Genomic DNA, 22,488 nt, shown 5'->3' with positions numbered 1-22,488 from the left:
AATCATCAATGGGTTTGAGCTCCAGTCAGAATCAGGGAAATTGTCTTTAGAGGGAGCTCCTATTTTCCTGCCATTTTCATCAGTGAGTACGGGGGAGCAAGTTATTGTGGCACTGAGCGCCTCCTCACAAGCCTCTAGAAGTCTGTGTTGGTGATAGAAGAGGTGCAATACCTTGTTCTGGCATCACTGGTACAGAAGAAGGGAGTTTTGAATCAAACACTTTTGAAGGTGTCACCTCAGAGATCTTTAATTTACTTATGGACAGCTTCATGACAGGTGTCAATTGGTTGGAGTGGTAGAAAGTAGTTTGGGATTGACAATGCTGAGAATGCAGAATTTCTAGAATTTTCTTCTGTGGCCTAGTTTCCCCATGTGAACAGTCGAATCACTGTGGGGAGCAGAGGCCTTGGTGGGGCACTTGCTACAGTTGACAAGACTCTCCTAGATCAAAAATTCCAAGTCAATTACATTTCCTGAGTGCAGGTGGTGGTATTATATCCCCCTTTTTCCAGCAAGACAGGTAGCCATTTCACTTGGGGATGTGGTTTTAAAAGCTGAGACAACCAAAGCAGCAGTGGGAGTCTCAGGTTACCATGGTTCTTGGTATCTTATTTTATGTAGCTTATGTTTTTTTTTTTTTTACAGGTGCCTGATCTTACACGTGCTGCTGAGATTGTTCATGTTTTTCCCTCACTTCAGGGAGTCACAGTGCAGCTTGCAAATGTCCCATGTTTTGTCTTCTGGATATTCATCAGAGAAATTCCATGCTGGAGGGATCCTCTGTGTTGGCCATTTCATGCTCAATCCGCTGGACATAGTGGGCAGTAATTGGTGACATATGGCTATGAACTTACTGCACCTTTGCACCCTTTTACATTTTCTGCTAGCTAATTTAGGCTGTGGGCAAGCACCATCAATTCCTCTAGAAAGATAAAAATATGTACAGAAAGATGAAAGACTGAGTGAGGGAATACTGTGAAAAAGAGGGGAAATAAATTTTTCTCACAGTAAATGTTTCTTTCACAGGAAGAATTTATCTCAAAGTCTGCATTTAGTCCTAACAGAGTGAATGTTTTAAGCTAAAAAATCCAGTAGGATTCTCGATGGCTCATTTTCTTAATCAGGTCTTCACCTCTAAAATGCAGTGAAACCTGTTCTATACTAAAAAAAAACGTGTACCTTTAGTATTTTTTCCACCAAAAATTCCTGGGCAGTGAATGGGTAAGTAACGCAGTGGATAAGAGAGTTAAAAAAACAATAGTGTGGATACATGTGCCAGTAAAATTATTGCATATCAAATAAATAACTGTGGAAAATTAAAGTGTATGTTCACAAATGCCAGTAGCATTGCAAGCAAAATGGGTGAGCTTGAGGCTCTGGTATTAGAAGAAAAGTTAGATGTTGTTGGTGTAGCGTAGACATGGCTAGATGCATCACAAGATCCGAGTGTTAGTATTCAAGTTTTTACACTCTTTTGGAAAGACAGCGAACATAGGAGGGAAGAGGTGTATGTCTATATGTCAGAATGGACTTAAAAGTGATGGTAAGTGAAACAGTGATCAGTGAAGAGTGAGAGGAGGCTGAAAATTTGTGGGTTGAGATTTAAAGCCAGGAGAGCTTTCAGAAAATAATTTTTGGTGTAATTTATAGACCCCCCCCCCCTATTATCTCTGAAGAAATAAAGGGATAAACAGATGGAGCGGGCTGCACAGGAGGGGACAGTAATGATGATGGGAGACTTTAAGTTTCCAAATATAAATTGGAACAAGGCTCTTTCTACTGTTTTATCAACTTTTTACAGGATAATTTAATGGTGTAGCTTGTAGAAGATCCCACAAGAGGTGATGCTTTGCTAGACCTTGTGATTTCTAACAATGCAATTCTCCACAATGTCTCTGTCCATGAAACCCTTGAGAACAGTGATCAGAACATTTTTGTTTTTCTCAAAAAATGGAAAAAGCAAAAATATGTGGAAAAATCTAAAACATTGAATTTTAAGTAAGCTAATTTCCCTAAATTCCAGGCTGCACTACTGAGGTCAGATACTGTCACATGATTATACTAATATTAAATGGGAGACATTTAAATATAAACTGGGTCATTATACTCATAAATGTATTCCATTAGGTAACAAGTATAGACAGGTTAGATTACAACTCGCGTGGCTTACAGCTACAGTTAAAAGGGCAATAAATTATAAAAAGAGGGCATTCAAAAAGCAAGTAATCAATAAATACAAAACACTTACCAAAATCTGTAAGAAGGGAATAAACTCAACCAAAATAGAAAATGAAGGACAATTGGCCAAAGATAGCAAAACAAATCCTACAAAATTTTTGGTGGCTAGAGACCAAGAGAAGGCAGAGATACTAAATGGGGTTTTAAGCTCTGTTTATACAATAGAAGAGATAACTTCTGGAGCGGGTGGTAGCAGTGCAGGTCATGCATCCTGTAATATACTAGACTCGCTGAATGTATACATGATCCAACCTAAGCTCAATAAAATAAATGTGTACAAGGTTCCTGGACCAGATGGGCTATACCCCAGAGTTCTTAAATAACTCAGTTCTGTTTTTGTTACACCTCAGTCTAAAATCTTCAGTAGAGATGAGCGAGCACTAAAATGCTCGGGTACTCGTTATTCGAGACGAACTTTTCCCGATGCTCGAGTGCTCGTCTCGAATAACGAGCCCCATTGAAGTCAATGGGAGACTCGAGCATTTTTCAAGGGGACCAAGGCTCTGCACAGGGAAGCTTGGCCAAACACCTGGGAACCTCAGAAAAGGATGGAAACACCACGGAAATGGACAGGAAACAGCAGGGGCAGCATGCATGGATGCCTCTGAGGCTGCTTAATCACACCATTATGCCAAAACTATGGACAACAGCATGGCCATGACAGAGTGACAGAATGAAGCTAGATAGCATCTAAAACATCCAATAATTAACCTTGACACTATAGGGGACGGCATGCAGAGGCAGCGGCAGGCTAGAGAGTGGCATGGTGACATACCCTAAATGGACTCAGGCTTCAAACCAATGGGTGGCAGAGAGGAACCAAAGGAGGTGAGCAAGAAGCGCTCAAATAATATCGGTACATGATAAAAGTTTGCCAGTATATTTTGTGGATTACACAGCAGGGTGGCGACAAAGTTAACATGGAAGCCATGAAAACAACCCAAAATTCTGCCTGACACAGCTCGTTTGATAAGGGGACCATGTATGGAGGCAGTGAACTAGTAGTAGATTAAAGGTGCTGCAGTTAAAACTATGTTAGTTGGATCTTGGCATGGAGCTGGCGCTCCGCTGCCAGGCGAGCTTTCGCCAATCCAAGCCCGTGTCTCTAGGCTACTCCCCAAACAGCACTTCTAAGAACCTTTTGTATAAGATCAAGTGTAGTAGCGTTCTTATAAGTTTAGGATATGGTGGGTGAGGGGAATGTAAACAGAAGCGCAAGAAGCGCTGAAATAATATTGGTAAATGATAAAAGTTTGCCAGTATATTTTGTGGATAACACAGCTGGGTGGCGACAAAGTTAACAACTTTGATGTGGAATCCATGAAAACAACCCAAATTTCTGCCTGACACACCTCGTTTGATAAAGGGACGATGTATGGAGGCAGCTATATGGACGACTTTTGGAGGTAGCAATGGAGACAACGTGTGGAGGCTGCTATGGAGACAATTTAATTTGGATAGTGCCTGTATGTGGCAGTCCAAAAAAGTTTTCAAACCAGAGGAGCAGGTAGGTGGCCCTCCAGAAAAATGAAATAGATTGAGTGCCTGTATGTGGCAGTCCAAAAAAGTTTTCAAACCAGAGGAGCAGGTAGGTGGCCCTCCAGAAAAATTGAATAGATTGAGTGCCTGTATGTGGCAGTCCAAAAAACTTTTCAAACCAGAGGAGCAGGTAGGTGGCCCTCCAGAAAAATGAAATAGATTGAGTGCCTGTATGTGGCAGTCCAAAAAAGTTTTCAAACCAGAGGAGCAGGTAGGTGGCCTCCAGAAAAATTGAATAGATTGAGTGCCTGTATGTGGCACTCCCAAAAATTGTTTAAAACAGAGGACCGGGTCGGTGGCCCTCCAGAAAAATTAAATGCATAAAGTACTATAGCTAGAGCCAGTGGGCCCTGTCAAAAAATAGCCAGTTTCCTCTGCTTTACTGTACAAAGAGGAGGAGAAGGAGGAAAATGAGGAGGAGGAGGAGTGGATAAATTATTCAGGTTGAGCTTCCTTCACCTGGTGGAGATTGGAAATTATGAGAAATCCAGGCTTTATTCATCTTAATAAGCGTCAGCCTGTCAGCGCTGTCAGTCGACAGGCGTGTACGCTTATCGGTGATGATGCCACCAGCTGCACTGAAAACCCGCTCGGACAAGACGCTAGCGGCAGGGCAGGCAAGAACCTCCAAGGTGTACAGCGCCAGTTCGTGCCACATGTCCAGCTTTGAAACCCAGTAGTTGTAGGGAGCTGTGTGATCATTTAGGACGATGGTATGGTCAGCTACGTACTCCCTCACCATCTTTGTGTAAAGATCAGCCCTATTCTGCCGAGACTGGGGACAGGTGACAGTGTCTTGCTGGGGTGACATAAAGCTGGCAAAAGCCTTGTAAAGCGTACCCTTGCCAGTGCTGGACAAGCTGCCTGCTCGCCTACTCTCCCTCGCTACTTGTCCCGCAGAACTACGCACTCTGCCGCTAGCGCTGTCAGAAGGGAAATACTGTTTCAGCTTGTGCACCAGGGCCTGCTGGTATTCATGCATTCTCACACTCCTTTCCTCTCCAGGGATGAGAGTGGAAAGATTTTGCTTGTACCGTGGGTCCAGGAGAGTGAATACCCAGTAATCGGTGCTGGAATAAATTCTTTGAACGCGAGGGTCACGGGATAGGCAGCCTAGCATGAAATCTGCCATATGCGCCAGAGTACCAACACGTAAGAATTCACTCCCCTCACTGGCCTGACTGTCCATTTCCTCCTCCTCCAACTCCTCCAACTCCTCTTCTTCTGCCCATACACGCTGAACAGTGAAGGACTCAACAATGGTCCCCTCTTGTGTCTCGCCAACATTCTCCTCCTCTTCCTCCTCATCCTCCTCCACCTCCACCTCCTCCGATATGCGCTGAGAAACAGACCTAAGGGTGCTTTGGCTATCAACAAGGGAATCTTCTTCCCCCGTCTCTTGTGACGAGCGCAAAGCTTCCGACTTCATGCTGATCAGAGAGTTTTTCAACAGGCCAAGCAGCGGGATGGTGAGGCTGATGATGGCGGCATCGCCACTGACCATCTGTTTTGACTCCTCAAAGTTACTCAGCACCTGACAGATATCAGACATCCACGTCCACTCCTCATTGTAGACTTGAGGAAGCTGACTGACCTGACTACCAGTTCTGGTGGAAGTTGACATCTGGCAGTCTACAATCGCTCGGCGCTGCTGGTAAACTCTGGATAACATGGTCAGTGTTGAATTCCACCTCGTGGGCACGTCGCACAACAGTCGGTGAGCGGGCAGTTGGAGGCGGCGCTGCGCTGCCCTGAGAGTGGCAGCATCTGTGCTGGACTTCCTGAAATGCGCACAGATGCGGCGCACCTTCGTGAGCAAATCAGACAGATTGGGATATGTCTTGAGGAAACGCTGAACTATCAGATTTAACACATGGGCCAGGCATGGCACATGTGTCAGTCTGCCGAGTTGCAGAGCCGCCACCAGGTTACGGCCTTTGTCACACACAACCATGCCTGGCTTCAGGTTCAGCGGTGCCAGCCACAGATCAGTCTGCGCCGTGATGCCCTGTAATAGTTCTTGGGCGGTGTGCCTTTTATCGCCTAGGCTCAGCAGTTTGAGCACCGCCTGCTGTCGCTTAGCGACGGCACTGCTGCTGTGCCTAGAGCCACCGACTGATGGCGCCATGCCCACGGATGGTAGTTCGGAGGAGGAGGTGGAGGAGGGGTGGGAGGAGGAGGAGGCATAGTAGGCCTGAAACACCTGGACCGAGGTAGGCCCCGCAATCCTCGGCGTCGGCAGTATATGACCAGCCGCAGGGTCAGACTCGGTCCCAGCCTCCACCAAGTTAACCCAATGTGCCGTCAGCGATATATAGTGGCCCTGCCCGGCAGCACTCGTCCACGTGTCCGTGGTCAGGTGGACCTTGTCAGAAACGGCGTTGGTCAGGGCACGGATGATGTTGTCTGACACGTGCTGTTGCAGGGCTGGGACGGCACATCGGGAAAAGTAGTGGCGGCTGGGGACCGAATACCGAGGGGCGGCCGCCGCCATGAGGTTGCGAAAGGCCTCGGTCTCTACTAGCCTATAGGGCAGCATCTCCAGGCTAAGCAATCTGGAGATGTGGACATTAAGGGCTTGGGCATGCGGGTGGGTTGCACTATATTTGCGTTTCCGCTCCAGCGTCTGGGGTATGGAGAGCTGAACGCTGGTGGATGCTGTGGAGGATCGTGGAGGCGACGATGGGGTTTTTGTGGCAGGGTCCTGGGCAGGGGGCTGACTATCAGCTGACACAGGGGAAGGAGCAGTGGTGTGCATGGCCGGAGGTGAACGGGCTTGTTGCCACTGAGTGGGGTGTTTAGCATTCATATGCCTGCGCATACTGGTGGTAGTTAAGCTATTAGTGGTGGAACCCCTGCTGATCCTGGTTTGGCAAGTGTTGCACACCACAGTCCGTCGGTCATCCGGTGTTTCCTTAAAGAACCTCCAGACTTCTGAAAATCTAGCCCTCGCCGCAGGAGCCCTCGCCACGGGAGCTTCACTAGTTGACACATTTGGCGCTGATGCACCAGCTCTGGCCCTGCCTCTCCGTCTGGCCCCACCACTGCCTCTTCCAACCTGTTCTGGTCGAGGACTCTCCTCCGTCTCAGAAGCACTGTGTTCACCCGGCCTATCAACCCAGCTTGGGTCTGTCACCTCATCATCCTCCGATCCCTCAGTCTGCTCCCCCCTCGGACTTCCTGCCCTGACAACAACTTCCCCACTGTCTGACAACCGTGTCTCCTCATCGTCGGACACCTCTTTACACACTTCTTCCACTACGTCAACAAGGTCATCATCACCCACAGACTGCGACTGGTGGAAAACCTGGGCATCGGAAATTTGCTCAGCAGCAACCGGACAAGTGGTTTGTGACTGTGGGAAGGGTCCAGAAAACAGTTCCTCAGAGTATGCCGGTTCAAATGCCAAATTTTCCGGGGAGGGGGCAGACTGGGGGGGAGGAGGCTGAGGTGCAGGAGCTGGAGGAGTGCCGATTTCGGTGACATGGGTGGACTGCGTGGAAGACTGACTGGTGGACAAATTGCTCGAAGCATTGTCGGCAATCCACGACATCACCTGTTCGCACTGTTCTGGCCTCAACAGTGCTCTACCACGAGTCCCAGTAACTTCAGACATGAACCTAGGGAGTGTAGCTCTGCGGCATTCCCCTGCTCACTCATAAGCAGGTGGTGTCTCACCCCGCCCAGGACCACGGCCTCTGACCCCTGCAGTAGTTGGACGCCCACGTCCCCGCCCTCGTCCTCTACCCCTAGCCCTCGGGTTAAACATTTTGAAAATGAGAGTTATAACTTTAATTTTTTTTTAACTTTTTTTTGTGTTTTTTGTTTTTTTTTTGTGTTTTTTAGTTTTTAAAACCAAACGATGCTATCCTATTGCTATGGCTATTTTCTAGCCAAGTATGAAAGCACACTGCTATGCCAGATGAGATGACGCTGAGTTATTTAAAAAATAAACGTAAAATAAAAAAGGAAATGGCAGACTGTGCCTAATTGAAATCCAACCCCTAATAAATTTTCCCACTTCGGTCTTTGCGATGGATATGTGCGTCACTAAGCGCAAAACACAGCGGTCGCAAGTCTCACTACAAATTGCTCACAATTTGCTAGTAGATGCACTGCAGCAAGGACAGCCACCAGCAGATCAACCAGAAATCAAATATATATAACGCTACTGTAGGCGTAAGTAAGCCGTTTGGATTCTCCTATGGCTATTTTCTAGCCAAGTATGAAAGCACACTGCTATGCCAGATGAGATGACACTGACTTATTAAAAAAATAAACGTAAAATAAAAAGTAAATGGCAGACTGTGCCTAATTGAAATCAAACCCCTAATAAATTTTCCCACTTTGGTGTTTGAGGTGGATATGTGTGTCACTAAGAGCTAAACACAACGGTAGCAAGTCCCCCTGCAAATTCCTCACAATATGGTACTAGCTGCAAATAAAAAAAAAAAAAGTATAACGTTATTGTAGCCCTAAGAAGGGCTGTTGGGTTCTTGTAGAATCACTCCTGCCTAACAGTAAGCTAATAGAACACCCTAACGCTTTCCCTGACCAGCAGCAGCTCTCTCCCTAGCGGCATCCAGACACAGAATGATCCGAGCAGCGCGGGCAGCGGCTAGTCTATCCCAGGGTCACCTGATCTGGCCAGCCAACCACTGCTATCGACGTGTAAGGGTACCACGTCATGCTGGGTGGAGTGCAGAGTCTCCTGGCTTGTGATTGGCTCTGTTTCTGGCCGCCAAAAAGCAAAACGGCGGGAGCTGCCATTTTCTCGAGCGGGCGAAGTATTCGTCCGAGCAACGAGCAGTTTCGAGTACGCTAATGCTCGAACGAGCATCAAGCTCGGACGAGTATGTTCGCTCATCTCTAATCCTCAGAGATTCCCTAATTACTGGTACGGTACCAAGTGACTGGCAAAAGGCGAATGTGATGCCAATATTTAAAAAAAAAAATGGCCTGTAAGCTTAACTTCAAATGTGGGGAAAATATTTGAAGTGTTACTAAAAGACTACATACAGGTGTATGTGACATCAGACTAACCTGATCTGCTTCTATGTAGAGGTGAGCAGATTCCTGGACAGAGGAACTGCTCTGGATATTGTGTTCTTGGACTTTGCAAAGACATTCAACACTGTTAATCATAGATGCCTGTTGGGTAAAATAAGGTCTATTGGCTTGTAAAGAATCATTTGCAATTGGATTGAAAACTGGCTGAAGGTTTGTATCCAGAGTTGTGGTCAATGATTCCAACTCAGAATGGTCACCAGTTATTAGTGGTGTACCCCAGGGTTCTGTTCCTCGCCCACTGCTATTAATTTATTTATTAATGATATAGAGATGGGGATTAATAGGTCTGTGTTTATTTTTGCAGGGGACACCAAGCTTTGTTGTGTAAATGTCTTTGGAGGATGTTCATGAGGAAAGATTTATTTAGTCTGGAAAAGAGATGACTAAGAGTGGACATGCAGTTATTCTCTTTGTTCTAGAAAGTGTTATGAATATGCACATGGCGTTTTTTGTCCCTGCATTATTAGATAATATGGGTATACCCCCACACAGCTATTATTACTGCACTAGAAGATGCTATGGGTATACAAACAGTTATTGTCACTATGATAGGCGATATTATGGGTGGTAGGAGATATTACGGGTACACACTCACCGGCCACTTTATTAGGTACACCATGCTAGTAACGGGTTGGACCCCCTTTTGCCTTCAGAACTGCCTCAATTCTTCGTGGCATAGATTCAACAAGGTGCTGGAAGCATTCCTCAGAGATTTTGGTCCATATTGACATGATGGCATCACACAGTTGCCACAGATTTGTTGGCTGCACATCCATGATGCAAATCTCCCATTCCACCACATCCCAAAGATGCTCTATTGGATTGAGATCTGGTGACTGTGGAGGCCATTTGAGTACAGTGAACTCATTGTCATGTTCAAGAAACCAGTCTGAGATGATTCCAGCTTTATGACATGGCACATTATCCTGCTGAAAGTAGCCATCAGATGTTGGGTACATTGTGGTCATGGTCAGCAACAATACTCTGGTAGGCTGTGGCATTGCAATGATGCTCAATTGGTACCAAGGGGCTCAAGAGTGCCAAGAAAATATTCCCCACACCATGACACCACCACCACCAGCCTGAACCATTGATACAAGGCAGGATGGATTCATGCTTTCATGTTGTTGACGCCAAATTCTGACTCTACCATCCGAATGTCGCAGCAGAAATCGAGACTCATCAGACCAGGCAACGTTTTTCCAATCTTCTACTGTACAATATTGATGAGCTTGTGCAAATTGTAGCCTCAGTTTCCTATTCTTAGCTGAAAGGAGTGGCACCTGGTGTGGTCTTCTGCTGCTGTAGCCCATCTGCCTCAAAGTTCAACGTAATGTGCGTTCAGAGATGCTCTTCTGCCTACCTTGGTTGTAACGGGTGGAGATTTGAGTCACTGTTGCCTTTCTATCAGCTCGAACCAGTCTGCCCATTCTCCTCTGACCTCTGGCATCAACAAGGCATTTCCGCTCACAGAACTGCCACTCAATGGATATTTTTGCTTTTTCGGACCATTCTCTGTACACCGTACAGATGGCTGTGCGTGAAAATCCCAGTAGATCAGCAGTTTCTGAAATACTCAGACCAGCCCTTCTGGCACCAACAACCATGCCACGTTCAAAGGCACTCAAATCACCTATCTTCCCCATACTGACGCTCGGTTTGAACTGCAGGAGATTGTCTTGACCATGTCTACTTGCCTAAATGCACTGAGTTGCCGCCATGTGATAGGCTGATTAGAAATTAAGTGTTAACGAGCAGTTGGACAGGTGTACCTAATAAAGTGGCCGGTGAGTGTACATATGCAAATAATGTCACTGTGCTTTAAAATGTCATGGAAATACACGCACTGTTAGTGTCACTGCTCTAGAAGATACTATGGGTATACACACGCAGATACTGTTACTGTGCTTTAAAATGCCATGGATATACACACACTGTAAGTGTTACAAAAAAGACGAAAGTATAGTTGACCGCTCACCGATAGTTGTCAGTCCACTGTGCACGCTGCTACTCGGGGACCACAAGCACCGGAACGGAGTCTGAAATGAAGAAATTGCATGTCGCACCAGATGTAGATAAAAACGTAAATTTATAATTCCAAAGTTGTAGTAAAAAATAGTATACAAAAAAAACTGCAGCAGTGCATCCTGATTGACAAAGAGTAAGCAGAAAATGTGGCAGTATAGCCTACGCGTTTCAGACGTACAGAGCGTCCTTACTCATGGCTAGTTTTTGTGACAATGAAACTTGGGTATATACCCCCGTTATCTCCCCGCCCCAACACGCAATCATGTGCATTTGGAGGAGGAGGTAGAGTCATGACCCTAAAATCATGATATAAAACCTTAATGAACACTGCCAGTTGTATATGTATATTCCGATAAACATATTGCCCTTTCCGGGAAAAAAGAAAAAATATATAAATATATGTAACATTTAATATCAATAACAGCTCAGTAATGGTAACCTGGTCCGTGTGATGCTATGGGAGCGCTTACCCGGAAGTTACTATTGGACACTCCTACCGGAAGTGTCCTCTGGAACTGTCATGCCAACTTGTGACGCCACAACACCAGAGTCAGCTCCGATATGGAGATTCCATGGAAAAGTGAAGGAAAAAGAAACAGAAAACACATGGAGGTATAAACAAATATTGCCAATACTAGTTGTTCAATACCCCCATACATAAACATAAAAACTGAGGTCACCACTAGAGCGGATAAAACAGAAACAGTTAACATATTCTGTTAGATCATATTCAGATGGTATAGCTTGTGTAAGTATAAGGTGACAGGATATAAAAGGAAAATGTAATTTATGTGTGATCCAGATACAATCAATAAAGATACATAAATTCCTTTCTGAAGTTCATGCCCACTGAATGACTGGTATTTAGAACCAGTGTCCAGTAGGCTTCTTCATTCCAACAGCTCTCGTGCCACCGGCAACCTCAATTATAGACAACGAATGGCCTTAAAATCTCTCAGTGATGATGACACTAGAGGCATCAAAATGGCCGATAAAGGGGGCATGGTTGTTGTAATGAGCCGTGACCTTTACAAAACACAAGTAGAGAGCTTGTTGGCAGATGAAAAAGCGTACCGTATCTTACCCTCAGATCCTACTAAAAAGTTCTCACAGGAAATGTTTCGTATAATTGACGATGGGTAGCATTGGGAGTATTGACAGACAAACAGGCACAATATCTAAAGAACAAGAACCCGATTACAATTATCATGCACGCACTGCCGAAAATCCACAAGGACATGGATCCTCCGCCTATGAGACCGATAATTTCGGGGATAGTCTCCCTCAATGAGCGACTGTGCCAATGGTTCGATTTTGCAACCCCCAGTCAAAAGAATCCCGGGTTACTTACAAGACACGGGAGATGTTTTTAGGGGTCTACAGGGGATCGCGTGGCAGCCGGACTTTTCATGGGTTGGCTGTGACGTGGTCTCCCTGTACACCTCCATACCCCATCAGGTTGCTATGCAAGCATTAGATCTTCATATCACCAAATACAGTGGTTATGAGGAGAACTTACAACTCCTACGTAAAGATGTAACCTGGTACCTCATGACACACAATTTTTTCACATTTAATGATATTTTTTATTTACAAATACAGGTTTTGATGGTGGCAAAATTTTCCCCTTTGTTAGCGAATCTGGTGATGGCCATGTGGGAGGAAGAATTTATTTTTACAACAAACAATCCTTTTTGTGATGCCGTGCACTTGTGCGGCAGATACATAGATGACCTGCTACTGGTGTGGGTCGGAGATGTGTCTGCCGTGCCGGTGTTCATGGATCACATCAACAACAATTCATATAATCTTAAATTCACTTTTTCTGTAAATAAAACTTACATGAAATTTCTCGATTTAAAATTGATAATTGATAAGTCGGGGACCATTTCCACTTCTACTCACTGCAAAAAAAACGGAGGTAACACCATTTTACATGCCCATAGTGTGTATCCTACACATGTAGTCAAAGCAATCCCTATTGGAGAAATGACCAGGTCTCGAGGGAACTGTAGCCACACTGCTGATTATACACGGGAAGTCTTGGACATTAAGGATAGACTTAGAAATAGAAAATATCCTAATTGGATGCTCAATAGAGCTGAAGCTGTGGTTGCACGATAAAACCGCACGGATATGTTAAAACAGAAGGAAAAACAGGAACCCAGAAAGGCTATTCTTGATACACCAATATTTGCCCATTTTACAGAGTGACGAGAATTTGTCACAAATCCTATCCAATGGCGTTAAAATTGTAGCTAAACCCCCCCCCCCACGATTGATAACAAAATATCAACTAATTATTTTGGCACTAGGACCCGACACAGACCAACATGATTACATGACAAGGGGTTCTATAAATGCGGGTCATATCCATGTAAAACTTGTACCTTTGCTAAACCGACAAAAACTTTTACAAATTCAGAAATTACCCAATCATACAACATAATACAGTATCTTAATTGCAATTCAGATCACATTGTTTATGTCATCAGGTGTGCACAGTGCCGCCAGATGTATGTGGGCTCCACTACTAGAAGGTTTAAATTAAGATTTTTTGAACACCTTAGGGACATCCGCAATTGGCACAAATTAACTGTCCCACAACAAACAGACAAAAGGATATCTCTCAGGGGCAGCAAGACATTTCATTGATCACCACAGTGGAGAAGTATCAACTTTAGAAACATTTATCATAGGGCAGATCCATCACCCTAAACGAGTTGGCAAAGGTATAAAATACTATTCAATCATGAAGTCTACTGGATGCTGGTTCTAAATACCAGTCATTCAGTGGGCATGAACTTCAGAAAGGAATTTCCTTCTCTACATGCACATGATTGCGTGTTGGGACAGGGAGATAACGGGGGTATATACCCATGTTTCATTGTCACAAAAACTAGCCATGAGTAAGGACGCTCTGTACGTCTGAAACGCGTAAGCTATACTGCCACATTTTCTGTTTACTCTTTGTCAATCAGGATGCACTGCTGTACTTTTTTTGTATTTTGTATACTATTTTTACAAGAGATTTGGAATTAAATATTTACGCTTTTATCTACATCTGGTGCGGCATGCAATTTCTTCCTCTCACACTGTAAGTGTCACTGCTCTAGAAGATACTGTGGATATACACATGCAGATACTTTTACCGTGCTTTAAGGTGCTATGAATATATGAGGCACTGTTATTATGGTGCTAAGGGCAATTATTTAAAACTATTTCTATCTGTTCCTCACTGTCCTTATAGCAGCCTTCTAACCATACCTACCTACTTTGAAAGGGCAATTATTAAATTCCCTCTCCCTAGCTCTTTGTGGGCTGTAATGGTTCTGGAACATGTGACACCACCTCTTATACAGCGGGATCATGTGTTCTGCCTGGCCAATCATAAAGGGACATGGCTAGGGGCTAAAAAGCTGATTGATTTGCTGCTCAGCATTCAGCTTTTCCAGCGAGCCGAGTGCCATTGCCAGACTTCGGCTGAAACAGTGTGAATTGGGCTTGTTGAACTAATTATTAGTTAGGCTGTGTGTTCAATGTGTTTGAGCTTACCACTTATCCAAATTAAATTATTGCTTGACCAAATAACACTCATAAATATTTTCAATTTTATTTTTAATTCAAAACTTAAAGATATTTTACTGTATTTTAGACAAACAGAGTATATTCTGAATGTTCTTTGGAAATATGATGATGGACAATGTGGAATCAAAATGTACTAAGTAATCAAAATACAGTTTGAAAATACTTAAATGATTCATATACTTTTCAGTAGAAAGTGAGCAGGTTTCAAGGGAAATCATGCCTGATATTCATTCTACCTACTTTTGCAAATCCTCATAAACAATTCTATTTCCCAGAGTGCAAAACAGTAGGTTAAGTGTTTTTGGTGGAACAGGCAGATGGAGAGATTACCTGTAGAACAATAATAGTTTTACTTTAGGGCTTTAAGTTGAATACAAGCAAGAACATTTACAAAAACATTTTAATCTTTATTTTATTTCAAGTAATCAATAGCAGATGGCATAGGAAGATGATTAATAAGATTTCATGTTTACATAAGAAGTCGTGGTTTGAAATTTTATTTTTTATTTTACATTCTGTGTAGTTTGTAGATGAATTATATTTAAAATAACTGTGAAGGATTGAAAATGCTTGAGGCAAGATAAAAGCATCCATAAAGGTCAAAGTGTCTGAAAGATATATTTTAAAACTGTGTGGCTTTAATTCAACTTTTTAAAAAATAAATAAATAGTAGTAGATAAAATGGTTCAATATAAATTTGCTTTTCAAAAGATTAAATTAGGCTTTCTAGAATATTGTCAGTGGGATGTATTCATTTCCTTTTCGGTTGCAATAAGGAAAAGGTTAGAATGTTCATTGCTTGCCAACAATAGCTGCTAAAAGAAGGTAATTTGAGCTTTTGAACTCAGTGATTTCTCTTCCTATCACAAATGATCTATATGTTTCATTACTGTATGATCTCTGAATCCTCAGGCAACTACTGATATATAAACTACTCAAATACATAAATAAATGCACTTCTTCGGGCCAGAGGATAGCATAAAATGAATAAATGGGGAATTCATAGTTTTATTTTTTAATACAAAATATAAATGTAAGGTCACAACAAGAGTATAATTAGTATGTTGACACAACTAAATTCCATTATATTGTAGCTTCTATTGCATTATTACAGCTGAGCACCTGCCATCTTCGCTGTCTTTCTGCATCGGACATCGAGGTTTACCTCCAATTGCCTCATCCTTTTACTCTGCTTCCTTCTCTCCTGTTTCTTCATCCATGCAGGACAGCAACCACACCACCACTTTTAGCAAAGCCTTGGGAAAATGGTTGCTAAAATACATTTTTCTGGGTGAAAGATCACATACTTCCACGGAGCAGTGGACTAGGCTCCAGGAGGAGACAGATGAGTGGTTATTGAACCACAAGGCAAGGTGGTATGCAAGAATAGCCAGAACCTTGTAGGAGGTTTGGGGTGAGCCAAGTTCATGCACATCCCATGTCGCATGTGCTCATCTTGGTGCTGAAAAGGTTCCTGGCCAACTATACATTTTCAGCATTCACACCCTGCCACTGCTTGTCACTCTGCACTGCAGAGAAGCGTTGGGCAGCCAAACCACCATCTCATATGTGATGTACCGAATAGGAGGAATTCCACTTTAAATATGAAGGAAAGAGTGTCTTAGCTGCTGCAGGCAATTGTGTAATTCCAGCTCCAGAATCCCTTGGTGGGTCACAGTAGTGACCAGCATCACAACTGTCCAAATGATGGACAATAGAATGATGTTCAGTGATGCACTGCTTCCATTGTGCCACCAATATGCTCAGCACCCATGATGCCATCCACAGCTCTCCCATCCCCATATTTTTCTTGTTAGCAAAAGCTCTTTAGGCCATGACAGAGGCAGATAATTAATGGAACAGGTACCAGGTCAGTTCAGATTAATTGAACTTCAAATTAAATTCTCTTTAAATTCTGCTTTAAAGGAACTTCAAATTCAAATATTTTTCAATTTCGCGTTAATGAAACTTGATCTTAAAAATGTTTTCAATTCTGCATTAATGGAAGTTAAAAATATATATTTTTTTCAATTTGAATAATTTGACTAATTTTTTTTGTGTAATGTGTTATTATTCAAGGAATGGCAGGGTAACTAACTTGTTAGCAAAATTTGGACGAACCCAAATTTTGTACAATACTAAAAACGGTAGCATTGAAAACGTCATCAAAAATTTTGAACATTGAAAATGAAGAATTTTTGTTCATAACTTAACACAAAAGTATCATAGCAAATTTTTCAACTAATTTGAAGTACAATGGGGCACACTTACTAAGAATGTGGGAAACTGCACTAAAAGTGCTCTGCCCATGGATCATGCTAGATGCTACAGCACCAGAAATCATTCATCTGTCGCTTCCGTTGCACTGGCCCAACAGAGTTCCCCAACTTTTTTGTGTTGCACTTTTAACACAGACTTTACATGTTAAATCAGGCGCACGGTCAGACTGAGCGCTAGAACCCCCCCAGTATGTGTCACGTGGTGGAAAGTTCACCTGCGCCACAAACGGGTCACATGCGACACATTCGTGGGGCAAGCACTTCTTAAATACCTGTGAAAGCAGTTTTTACTCAAAAAAATGTGTAAAGAAAACTGGCGCACAGCCCTTAGTAAATGAGCCCCAATGTGTGATGAGAAAACATTCTCCAAATCCCCTGGATATGTTAAAGCGTTACAAAGTTATAACCTTCTATAAGGACTCAGGCCAGATTTAAAAAAATAAGACTTGGTCCTAAAGCCCTAAAATGGCTTAGTCCTGAAGGGGTTGAAAAATTAGAACCTTGTTTCTGAAAAATAAATTTTGGCACCGTCTGACAAAAATAACTTTTTTTTTATATCTCAACTGTGTGAGGTATAATTTTTTTGCGATTTTTGCAATGCTACAACTTTGTGAACTGTACAACCTTTTGATCACTTTTTAGTAATTTTATTATGTAATGCAAAATGCTGAAAAAGTGGTGTTTCAAACATTTGGCACTTTTGGGCGCCATTTTAAATTATGAGGTTCACCACCAGGAATAACTGTTTTTTATATTGTGATAGATCAGGCATTTTTGGACACAGCAATAGCCGACATGGTTATGGTTTGTTTATTTTTCTATCAGTTCTAGTTCAAACGATTTTTAGTTTTTTTAATTATTTTTTATACCCTCTAGCATACTTTAACTATAGGAGGGAGTCTGATTGCTACTACCATATACTGTAACAAAAATGTTGCAGTATATGGAGAATTTGCTTAGGAAGACTCCAGGCTGTCATGGCAACTGATCATTGTTCACCGATGACGTCACAGAAAGCGACAATCAAAAACCAATATGGCGGCATACACGGCCCACCTTCCTATGACTACTGCCATCAATCTGCTGACAGTAATTAACGAGTTAATATAGCATGATCAGTAATTGCATGATTGTGGGTGTTATCTAGTTTATAAGAAGAGGGCTCAACCGGTATATACATAGTCATGGAGCATTAAAGGTTAAAAATAATATTGAATCTTTATTTTATGAGTCACTAGAGCAATTCCTCATTTATATAGTATCTTTCCCTGTAAACTCCACAACAACACTGACAGGAAAGGTTCCTCACCTCTTCGAGGGGCAGGAAAAAACATGAAGCCAATAAAATGGGTCCCTCCACTTCGGACATCAGTTGTTTCCTGTCCCTTGGGATGAATGTGGAATCTACTGTGGGTCTCCCAGGGAGATTGCCACTGAGATGCGGCCACACAGGAGCTTGTGTGGGGCAACAGAAGCTCTTTTACCCACTTACTTCCTACTTCCGAATGCCGAGTCAACTGACTCGATTAGCATCCGGAAACGTCAGGAAGGGGTTGGAGCTTTAGCAGATGCTGTCAATTGGTGCAAAATTTTAAACCCTGTTTCACGGAGAATAGGTGCTGTTCTACGACAGATAGCTTAGACCATGGATGGTGAACCCTGCGAATCTCTGGAGCCTCAGGATGCCCTTACCCAGGTATGTTCCTCCCCTCACTGTTTGGACCTAGCCCTCCTTCTTAGGGGGCCCTTCTTAAAGGAAAAATATGTCCTCCTTAAAGTTGTCCTTCTTGAAGGGATGTGTCCTTATTAAAGGGAAGGTGTCCATGTTATACGGATCCTTCTTAAAGGGATTGTTTCTAAATGGAGCTAACTTTTTGTTCCCTTATTAAGTGTGACCCTAATGTGCTGTTTATGTATCTCTTACCAGGAGACTTCTAAGTCATGTTGTTTGTGAAAAAAAGTTATCCTCATCCTACAAGAAAGATTTATGCACAACGTGTATTCAGCAAATAGAACAAAAAACAGAAAAAACTCCTTAATTCATGACAAATTTAAAATTGGTGATTCATAGTGAAGTGATTTCAGCTATGAACAAGTCTAAAGCAGCAGATATGGCATCTACATCATATGGTTTTACACACTGGTAAAAGTAAGCAAAGCAGGTCCCTGAGGAAGAGGGAGAACTGGAGTCCCATGAATAAAAACCCCAGGAAGACGGGGCCAACCTTTACCTTTATTTGAAAAAGGCAATGAAATCTTAAGGATGGTTTGATTAACTATGAACCTGGAAGACCCCACAGAACCCTTATTGGTACAGCATGTTCCAAGGATTAGCATCAAAAAAGCCAAGTGTGTTTCCTGTACACGAAAATGCAGCAGGTCTCATTACCAAGGAATGGAAAGATCCAACAAAGACACCTGTAATTACAGAAAACATCAAAAGATCAGGATATGGAGCGCTGGAATAAGATACCAAAGATTGATGCCCCCATAGTTGGGATTTACAGAAAGGCATCCCTAACATTTATAAATGCAGGAATCCTTAAAGATCTGAAGGACAAAAAATCTGTAACCCTAAACCAAAGAAATCTTAAGGCCGGGAACAGCAGCAACATGCACAGTCAGATGTATGTGGTTATGGCTGGAACAACTAAAGGAATATCTCCTGAAGGCATACTCGGAGAAGAAATTATTTCCAATCTTCCTCTATTAAAAGTGACAGATTACTAAGTGGATGCTTCGGCAGATACGGTAAAACTCAAATAGAGCAGCGTCCCTCTCCAATACAGCAAGGTGGTGCACCTGGACGATAACATGGTTGGGACATACCTGATCACCAAACAAGCTGGTGGCTGTTCCCTGTGATGGCTCTGCATTAGATGAGATCCTTAAAAAATCATCTGAGAAGACAAAGAGGTTTTCACATAAAGATTCTGTAATCAGAGGCGCTCCTTTTAGAATCAAAAAAGAGAAAAGTTTGACACAAACAAAAAGGAACAATCCTCCAATTACCAGCCATACAAAGGAAGGGGGAAAACTTTTTTTCTTAACAAGAGTACAAGCAAATCCTCCTCCCAATGACACAAGGATTCCGATCCGGGGCAAGTTAAAAATATTCCTTCAAGCATGGCAGAAGGTTTTGAATTCTCTGCGGATACTAGATCCAATAAAAAATAGATACAAACTGGAGTTCGAGAACCCCACGACCTTAAACTACTTCTGCGTAACACTTCTGTCACAGGAAGAACAAAGGATACTGATAGAAAAAATGACATCACTTCTGGAAAAGAAAGTATTGACTCAAGTTCCCCCGTCTCAAATGGAACAGGTGTTTTATTCACCAATTTTGCTGCGTAAAAAGCCGAATGGATTGTACAAATCTATCATAAATCTAACAATCCTGAATCAATTCCTTAAGTACAAGAAATTCAGGATGGAGATGGTGAAGTCAACCTCATAGCTCCTTGAAAAGGACGGTAGACCTTCAAGATGCATAATACCATCTTGAAAAGTAACGGTAGACCTTCAAGATACATAATACCATGTGCCAATCCACAAGACAGAGAGATTCCTGAGGATGGCTATGCAGATGGGGAAAGAAATCCAAAATATATAGTTTCAAGTCCTCTCATTCGAGCTCTTTGCAACACTGAGAGTTTTTACAAAAGTGATGGCAGAAGTCAAAGGATTTCTACATATGAATGGAACCCAGATCATTCCCTACCAAAATGACTTCCTCATCTCAGCCGCAACCCAACAGCTGAACCTGGTTCTGAAGACTTTTTCCTCCTTAGGGTGGATGATCAATCAAAACAAGTCAAGTCTTCTTCCATCCCAGCAGAAAATCTGGATACAAGGCTACAAAAGTTGTTCTTGGCAGAAGAGAAAATGGAGACACTACCTCAGAGAATCCAATCATGGAAGTCAAGAACAACCCATCAGTGAGATCATGAGAGTCATAGGTCTCATGACATCTTGCCTAGCAGCAGTCCAGTGGTCCCAAAAACACATCAGACCTTTGCTATCCTTTCTCCTATCAACCTGGGATACAAACTAGAAGTCTTTGGAAGAGAAGGTCAAGATTCCAAAAGTGGTAATAGTGAGTCTAATTTTGATAGCTCTTAAAAGAAAACTTAAAGGGAGTAGCCTGGGACCAACCACTCAACGAGTAACTACAACTGATACCAGCCACAGGGGATGGGGTGCTCATATGGACTCAATGGCAAAGCATGGACTCTGGGATCCAGTCATGTCAAAGGCCTCCTCCAACCTAAGGGAGCTTATGGCAATAAAGGAAGCCCTACTTTCTTTTCCCCAGCTTATTTTGGGACATCATGCAAAAATCCTGGAAGACAACGTCACCTCAGAGGCATAGTTAAACAAGAAGACACAAAGAGCATCACCTTGAACATAGTAGAAGATCAAATTTTCAAATGAGTGGAGTAGAACATCTCATCCCTAACAGTAGTCCATCTTAAAGGAGGGTTAAATCAGTAGGCAGATTTTTTAAGAAGAGTCCAATTAACAAAAAAAGCGAATCGAGACGGAATACCGAGTCTGGTGGAGAAATGGGGGAAGCCTATAATGGATCTGTTCTCAACCAGGGCAAACAGGCAGGTGGAAAACTTATTTTCTGTACACCCCACATCCCTTCGCACTAATACCACAGACCATCCAAAAAAATTCAACAATCGTCATCACGGCCTTTACGGAGAAGAGACCATGGTTTCCAGTACTTTTTTACCTATCAGAAGGGGACTACTGTTCACTCCCAGTCCCACTGGACGTGCTATCCCAGGGTCCAATTCTACATTTAAAGCCGTAGCTTCTGAACCTTTCCGCCTGGCATATAAATAAAAATATCAATTAAAAAACCTTTTGATGTCCAATCGTGATGCGTTTTGGACATACCGCCCTTTCTCAAACATAGGACAATAGCAATATAATACACATACTCATTCTGTATGTGTAACACCGGCTGCCAATATACCTCTTATGTTTATCACTATTTAAGAATGAGTATGTGTATTATATTGCTATTGTCCTATGTTTGAGAAAGGGCGGTATGCCCGAAACGCATCATGAATGGACATCAAAAGGTTTTTTAATTGATTTTTATTTATTTGTAGTATGTAGATTAATCATTAAAAATTGTTCATTATTTTGGCTAAGATTATTGTATTTGATTTTTGGGTAGTGTACGGATTAGCGCCCCACGATAGCCCTCTTTTTCTTTCCTATTATGTTCTGCATACTGGACCCCTAGTGGTGTTCCAGGCTACCTGGGCTGTGGGAGCTGCTTTAACACTAATACTCCCTACAAATACATCTAGCTAAGTGGATTTTTTTCCGCTATCTTGCCATCCAATTGACTACAAAGGAGTCGAGATTGAGTCCTGATTGCGTAATTATATCTTACAAGCTCGATTTCAAGAATCCATCAGGTGAGCACCCTTGAGCTCTCCCCTACACGGACCACCAAACGTTATCACTCGAGGCGCCGTCCTCTGTGGTTCTTTTTTGTTTATCTTGTCCTTAGGGTAAGAACAAAGGAGCTAAGGCTAGCAAGTCTACTATAGCCAGGTGGATAAAATTAGCTACTTCTATGTTAAAAAAAGAAGAAAACATTCCGGCACAGGAAGGTATTAAGGACCATTCTCCTGGGCAGAAAGAGCATCCACATCCATAGATCAGATATGCAGAACAGCTACATGAAAAAAAACCCTTACATTTTTCAGCATTGCAA

This window comes from Engystomops pustulosus, chromosome 5 (genome assembly GCF_040894005.1).
Source record: "Engystomops pustulosus chromosome 5, aEngPut4.maternal, whole genome shotgun sequence".
Lineage (NCBI taxonomy): Eukaryota > Metazoa > Chordata > Amphibia > Anura > Leptodactylidae > Engystomops > Engystomops pustulosus.
Note: the sequence above shows the minus strand (reverse complement) of the source record.